This window comes from Apis cerana, linkage group LG11 (genome assembly GCF_029169275.1).
Source record: "Apis cerana isolate GH-2021 linkage group LG11, AcerK_1.0, whole genome shotgun sequence".
NCBI lineage: Eukaryota > Metazoa > Arthropoda > Insecta > Hymenoptera > Apidae > Apis > Apis cerana.
In genome coordinates this window covers 4,572,072-4,580,684 of record NC_083862.1, presented here as the reverse complement: position 1 = coordinate 4,580,684, position 8,613 = coordinate 4,572,072, and positions in this window count along the sequence as shown.

Here is an 8,613-nt window from a genome sequence, read left to right as displayed (position 1 = left end):
TTGTCGAAAAGCTACAATTTTGATCAAAATCAATTTTTCATGCCAGAATTTCACGTGATATGTCGTATTTGTTGTTCGATGTCGTATTTCTGTTCGCTTTCGAATCCGAATTCGCGGTTTTTAGCGTTTTTAGCGTCGAAAAGCTACAATTTTGATCAAAATCGAATTTTCGTGGCAGAATTGAAAAGTAACTCGCGAGTATCAGCTTGAGAACGTCGCTCTCAACGATATCAAAGCGGAATTCGCCGAAACTGCGATTTTCGTGCCGAAATGCTACTGTAACTTATCGAAATCAATTTTTCGTTCCAGAATTTGACGGTAACAGGGCGAGTTTGTGTTGGAGAGATCGGTTTAACCGCGTTCTGTTCCGAACGTTTTCTTTCGATGCAGAATTCGCCGTAGGAGCGTTTCTCGTGACGAAAAGCAACATTTTTCGTCCAAATTGATTTTTCATGGAAGAATTTAATCATTCAACAATGCGAATTTGTTGTGTTTGATTAACTAACGTCTCTCTGATCATTTTCGATCCCCAATTCGCCGTAACAGCGATTTTCTTGTCGAAAAGCTACAATTTTGATCAAAATCAATTTTTCATGCCAGAATTTCACGTGATATGTCGTATTTGTTGTTCGATGTCGTATTTCTGTTCGCTTTCGAATCCGAATTCGCGGTTTTTAGCGTTTTTAGCGTCGAAAAGCTACAATTTTGATCAAAATCGAATTTTCGTGGCAGAATTGAAAAGTAACTCGCGAGTATCAGCTTGAGAACGTCGCTCTCAACGATATCAAAGCGGAATTCGCCGAAACTGCGATTTTCGTGCCGAAATGCTACTGTAACTTATCGAAATCAATTTTTCGTTCCAGAATTTGACGGTAACAGGGCGAGTTTGTGTTGGAGAGATCGGTTTAACCGCGTTCTGTTCCGAACGTTTTCTTTCGATGCAGAATTCGCCGTAGGAGCGTTTCTCGTGACGAAAAGCAACATTTTTCGTCCAAATTGATTTTTCATGGAAGAATTTAATCATTCAACAATGCGAATTTGTTGTGTTTGATTAACTAACGTCTCTCTGATCATTTTCGATCCCCAATTCGCCGTAACAGCGATTTTCTTGTCGAAAAGCTACAATTTTGATCAAAATCAATTTTTCATGCCAGAATTTCACGTGATATGTCGTATTTGTTGTTCGATGTCGTATTTCTGTTCGCTTTCGAATCCGAATTCGCGGTTTTTAGCGTTTTTAGCGTCGAAAAGCTACAATTTTGATCAAAATCGAATTTTCGTGGCAGAATTGAAAAGTAACTCGCGAGTATCAGCTTGAGAACGTCGCTCTCAACGATATCAAAGCGGAATTCGCCGAAACTGCGATTTTCGTGCCGAAATGCTACTGTAACTTATCGAAATCAATTTTTCGTTCCAGAATTTGACGGTAACAGGGCGAGTTTGTGTTGGAGAGATCGGTTTAACCGCGTTCTGTTCCGAACGTTTTCTTTCGATGCAGAATTCGCCGTAGGAGCGTTTCTCGTGACGAAAAGCAACATTTTTCGTCCAAATTGATTTTTCATGGAAGAATTTAATCATTCAACAATGCGAATTTGTTGTGTTTGATTAACTAACGTCTCTCTGATCATTTTCGATCCCCAATTCGCCGTAACAGCGATTTTCTTGTCGAAAAGCTACAATTTTGATCAAAATCAATTTTTCATGCCAGAATTTCACGTGATATGTCGTATTTGTTGTTCGATGTCGTATTTCTGTTCGCTTTCGAATCCGAATTCGCGGTTTTTAGCGTTTTTAGCGTCGAAAAGCTACAATTTTGATCAAAATCGAATTTTCGTGGCAGAATTGAAAAGTAACTCGCGAGTATCAGCTTGAGAACGTCGCTCTCAACGATATCAAAGCGGAATTCGCCGAAACTGCGATTTTCGTGCCGAAATGCTACTGTAACTTATCGAAATCAATTTTTCGTTCCAGAATTTGACGGTAACAGGGCGAGTTTGTGTTGGAGAGATCGGTTTAACCGCGTTCTGTTCCGAACGTTTTCTTTCGATGCAGAATTCGCCGTAGGAGCGTTTCTCGTGACGAAAAGCAACATTTTTCGTCCAAATTGATTTTTCATGGAAGAATTTAATCATTCAACAATGCGAATTTGTTGTGTTTGATTAACTAACGTCTCTCTGATCATTTTCGATCCCCAATTCGCCGTAACAGCGATTTTCTTGTCGAAAAGCTACAATTTTGATCAAAATCAATTTTTCATGCCAGAATTTCACGTGATATGTCGTATTTGTTGTTCGATGTCGTATTTCTGTTCGCTTTCGAATCCGAATTCGCGGTTTTTAGCGTTTTTAGCGTCGAAAAGCTACAATTTTGATCAAAATCGAATTTTCGTGGCAGAATTGAAAAGTAACTCGCGAGTATCAGCTTGAGAACGTCGCTCTCAACGATATCAAAGCGGAATTCGCCGAAACTGCGATTTTCGTGCCGAAATGCTACTGTAACTTATCGAAATCAATTTTTCGTTCCAGAATTTGACGGTAACAGGGCGAGTTTGTGTTGGAGAGATCGGTTTAACCGCGTTCTGTTCCGAACGTTTTCTTTCGATGCAGAATTCGCCGTAGGAGCGTTTCTCGTGACGAAAAGCAACATTTTTCGTCCAAATTGATTTTTCATGGAAGAATTTAATCATTCAACAATGCGAATTTGTTGTGTTTGATTAACTAACGTCTCTCTGATCATTTTCGATCCCCAATTCGCCGTAACAGCGATTTTCTTGTCGAAAAGCTACAATTTTGATCAAAATCAATTTTTCATGCCAGAATTTCACGTGATATGTCGTATTTGTTGTTCGATGTCGTATTTCTGTTCGCTTTCGAATCCGAATTCGCGGTTTTTAGCGTTTTTAGCGTCGAAAAGCTACAATTTTGATCAAAATCGAATTTTCGTGGCAGAATTGAAAAGTAACTCGCGAGTATCAGCTTGAGAACGTCGCTCTCAACGATATCAAAGCGGAATTCGCCGAAACTGCGATTTTCGTGCCGAAATGCTACTGTAACTTATCGAAATCAATTTTTCGTTCCAGAATTTGACGGTAACAGGGCGAGTTTGTGTTGGAGAGATCGGTTTAACCGCGTTCTGTTCCGAACGTTTTCTTTCGATGCAGAATTCGCCGTAGGAGCGTTTCTCGTGACGAAAAGCAACATTTTTCGTCCAAATTGATTTTTCATGGAAGAATTTAATCATTCAACAATGCGAATTTGTTGTGTTTGATTAACTAACGTCTCTCTGATCATTTTCGATCCCCAATTCGCCGTAACAGCGATTTTCTTGTCGAAAAGCTACAATTTTGATCAAAATCGAATTTTATATTTCGCTTTCGAAGTTAGTTCGGTGTATTTTTCTATGCGAAATACGCTTGTCAAGAAACTTAATATACGTATCTTAAGATTACGTATATGAGATATAACTTAACTTAAAATTAGAACGGACGCATCCCACGATGTCCTCTATGGGGGTTTAATAAAATGCTGTATCCGCAGTTCAGTCCAGACGAAATATCGAAAATATCGAAGGGGAAGTTGGTACAATTTTCTAGATTGGGCTGTAGCAGGTTGTACTGCGTAGTTCTTAGCTCGGCATCGATTTTTAAGAAATTTATCTTTGGAAAATTTTCGAAGGAAGTTTTTCAAAGAGTAATCTATGAAAATCGATATTGATTATTACCAGGTCTCACCACGAGGAGGTTACTATCGACGCATCGAGAGTCATCTAACGCTAAAAAATTAAATGGAACAAAAGTTAAATGACATGTGTTAAGAACACCGTAAATAAAGTATCGAAAATTAATAATTAATATCAATGAACGAATATCAAGAAAAATATAATAAAATATAAATAATTGATAATTGAAACGATTTATAATTAACAATTGGTGTTATATGAATTAAGAAGAAGAGAGGAAAAGAACGAGAGATGGAAAAGTAGAAAAGAAATAAAAATTAAAGTAGGTCAGAAGTAAATCTGAAAAGAAAAAATAATTCGGAATGAAATGATTATTTAAATTGCTGTTTTATAATAGCAATTTATTGCTCTCAGTTAATTCCAAGTCGTGACAACAACGAATGAATTTATACTTTAATATTTTTTATATTTATCTTAATACTTTAATATTTCAATTAATACCTCATTTGTAATGTAAATCTTAAATTTATAACGCCTAGCAAATGTATTCTAACAAAAGTTCTTTCATTTCACTTGAATAGAAAAAAAGAATTATATAATTTATTTATATGGATAATTGCAATTCTTAGAAGAGAACTCAAAATATTGTACGTATTTTATATGTAATCTAATCTCATAATGGAGAAAAATAATTAGTCATGTAAAGTTTATATTGAATGTTTATATATATATATATATATATATATATATATATGCGTACTTTTTTATTCGCCGGTTTCCATCATAATAAATGATAAAATATTTTTAATTTAAAAATATTTATCTCTCCGAGGGGAGGAACTGTATCGAGATCCACATTATACTATAAATTAAAAAATAAATCAAGAAATATATGTAAAATAGGTAAAAAATGAATTAATAAGTAATTAAAGAATAAATCAAAAAATAAATTTAGAAATGAATAGAAAAGAATAAATAAATAAATAAACGTAATTTATATTGACATAATGAACTATAAATTAAAAGAAAAAAGAAATAAATAGATAAAAAAATAAATGAATATATGAAATAAATGAGTGAAAATTATATATTAAGAAATACGTTATAAAATAAATGTTTAAATAAATGAAACGATAAATAAATATTAATTAAAAAATAATATACGACAGTAATGTTTAATAAATTTTATTTTATTATTGACAAAAAAAGATTAAAAATTATTTTCTGATATTATAAAAATTTAGTTAGAATATCATCGATCTTCTGGACATATAAGTTCGTTAAGAAATGATTCGATCGCATGGTAGTTATAGGAGACCGCTGTCACTATCACGAAATTGGACGAATACTTACGGACAGTACTTTTTTTACCGATTGCGACAAAACTGATTTATCGACTACAATAATTCAGCAATTTTTAACTTTTAATACTAATTTATTACGATAAAAAATTGACATACCTTTACTACTTTTATTGTTTTATTACTTTAACAATGTATTACGATAGTAAATGTAATAATTTATATATTTTTATAAACTGAAACTAAATTTACATTTCTAATACTGGTTTTTGACTTATTTCACTATAATTGTATTAAGATATTCCAAATACCATTTTACTTAAAAAACAATTATAGATATTTAAAAAACAATTATAGATTATTTGTATGTTATGAACCGTTTTATAACTATAAATTAAAATGACAGATAATGATCAATCAAGAATAACGATGCAATATAAAATAAGAATTTGTGAAAGAAGAATAATTGATATGGTAGATAATTCTAATTTTATTTGCAATTTGTGCTAATAATTATGGCAATTGAATTTAAATTATTTTTTTAATTTAAAAATTTAATTTAAATTAAATTAAAATAATCATGTAATTTAATCCATTACCAAAAAACCTAAAGCATGTAATTTACTATTCGGATCAATACATATATATAATTGATTGATGAAATTCAATAAAATTTTTAATGACATTTCAGAAATCTGAGATTGTTATTTAATTTTTCTACTAAATTCTAAAATCACCTTTCAATCAACGTATAATAATAATTATAACTATATAATAATATATAACTATAATAAATAATTAATAAATTACTTCAGAATTAAAAAAATTATAAATTAATTTTTATTAAAAAATTTTGTACAAATAAAACAATAATTTTATAATAGGAGCTAATGTGAATAAGAAATTAAAAATTTTAAATTAAATTCAATTAAAAGATAAAAGTTTTCTTTAAATTAAAAGTTAGAAGTGAAATAAAATTAAAACTTAAAAGTTAAAAAAGTTAAAAATTAGAAATTAAATTAATAGTTGAAAGATAAATTAAAATCTAAAAATCTAAATAATAAATAAAAATAAATTTAAAAATTAAATTTAATTAGAAATTAAAATTTTAAAAAATTTTGAAAAAAAATTGAAATAAAATTAAAAATTAAAAATCAATATAAATTAAAAATTGAAAAATAAATTAAAATAAAATTTAAAGCAAATTATAAATTAAAATTAAATTAATATAAAATAAAAAGTTAAAGTTATTAAAAATTTAGAAATAAAATCAAAAGTTAATTAAAAATCAAAAGTTAAAGTTAATTAAAATTAAATGTTAGCAATGGAATAAAATTAAAAGTTAAAAATTAAAAGTTAAAGTAATTTAAAAATTAAATTTAGGTAAAAAATTGAATTCCATGTATCTTTTATAAAAATTTGAAGAATAATAAGGTTGAATTTGAATGTATTTTATCTGTTCAGCTTTCAAAAAATAATTTTTCTATTATAATTTAATTCAATTATTTTTAAATTTTTGTTAACAATTTATATATTTAACAATATATTACAATAATATATTTAAAGATTAATATATATTTACGCACTATAAATACAAATTAAATTTGATTACTTTACATTATTTTCATTATTATTTTTTAATTTTTAAGTTATATTAAAATATTATTTAATATAAAATATATATAAAATATTATATAATATATATAATATATATAAATATATATATATATATTTATATAATATATATATATATTTATATATATTATAATATATATATTATAATATATATATATATATTTATATATATATATAAATATATATAAAAATATATAAAATATTAAATGTTATTTATGAGAAAAAATAATTATAATCGTAAATTAAAATAATCAACTAATCAAAAGTAATCACAATATGATGAAGTAAAAGTTCTAATTTTCGCTATATTAAAGCCCATTGAAAGAATTTTTATATTATTTCAGTATATAATAATTTTTATTATAACAGTTTTTAATTTTTATTCAATTTTATATAATTTTAATGCTTTTCTTATGCTTTATTTGTTTTTAATTTGTTTTTAATTCTTTTCCTATATTTTAAATTTTATTAATTATATTTAATTTTTATGATGAATTTCTGATTCTTTTTTTAAACTTTGTTATTAATTATTCATTATTATTAATTGAATTATATTTTAATTATCGCGCGACTAAAGTGAATAAAAAACCGTGCTATTTCTGCCAATCAAAAAACCGCTAATTTCAACATTTAGACAAATCAGTGCGTATATTGTCGTCTATTGTCAAAAGTCGTAGAAAGGAAATGCGTTATATCAACATAGATATATAAATTTGTGGAATTTGATATTGTGTGTGCTTTAATTTGTAGATTATTAATGCTTTTTTTAAGAATTAAAATTATGTCTGTATTAAATTATTTATTACATATTATTATATATAAATTGAATTGAATTGATTTTCTATTATATTTTCTAATAATCTGTACTAAAAACGTCCGAAGTCGAATTTAGTTATTGTTTTATTTTAACATTATTTAATATAATATTGGTTTTACATTCTAATTTCTATTTGTTGATTATCATTTAATGAAATAATGGATAATTAATAGAATATTTCTAAAGATAGGTTATGCATCACGACTTTCGTGCAAACATAAGATTTAAGTTATTTTAACGAAAAACAATTATTATAATTATTATATTTCTCTTATACTTTAATCAGAGAAATAAAAATAATTAGACAGAAACAAGATTATATAACAATATGAGATTGATAATTGAAGATTGATAATTCTTAGTAATCAATTTTATTTTACAGATATTCTCATATATTGATAAATGTGTTTATCTAGCATTTGATTCAAAGCTGAGAATGTTTCTTATTAATAATTTTTCTTTTTAATAATTTTGTCTGTTTAGAGAATAGAATGTATCGTTTTTATATTTATTTTGATATTACGTTCAAGATAGAAAATATTTTGTTTTCAGAAATCGATGATTTATAATTGTACGTCGCTCAACATATTTCGATTTGTTGCTGAACTTCAAACATATCTTTTTTTTCTTTGTCCAGTTCGATAATCGAAATCGCAGTACGATATGTCATTCTTCCGTCAAAAATCGTATTTTTGGATGCTTCGTTTCAGATGATTAATCTATCGCATAATTTCTTTTTATTATATTCCCTGATTATTTTACTTTTCCTGTATATTATTTAATTATTCAATAATTTATAACATTATTTATTACATATTATTATAATTGATAATTCTATGAGAAATAATTTATTCAATTTTTTTTATTAAATTATTAAAATTGTTAAAATTATTCATGAAATAAATATTATCAATTTCTAAAATAAAATTTAAACTTAGTTATTGTCTTATTTTAATTACATTTAAACATTTTTAAACATTTTGTATATTCTAAAAATATTATTATTTTTTATGCAGGTTAATAATTTATTATATAAGATAAAAAAAAGAAATTTGAATATGGACACTGTCAACAATCGTTCAACATGATAACTTATCAAACAAGTGGTAACACTTGTGATTTTTCATATAAAAAATATATATATTTTTATTTTCTTCATTATTATTTTTTAATAATGTATAT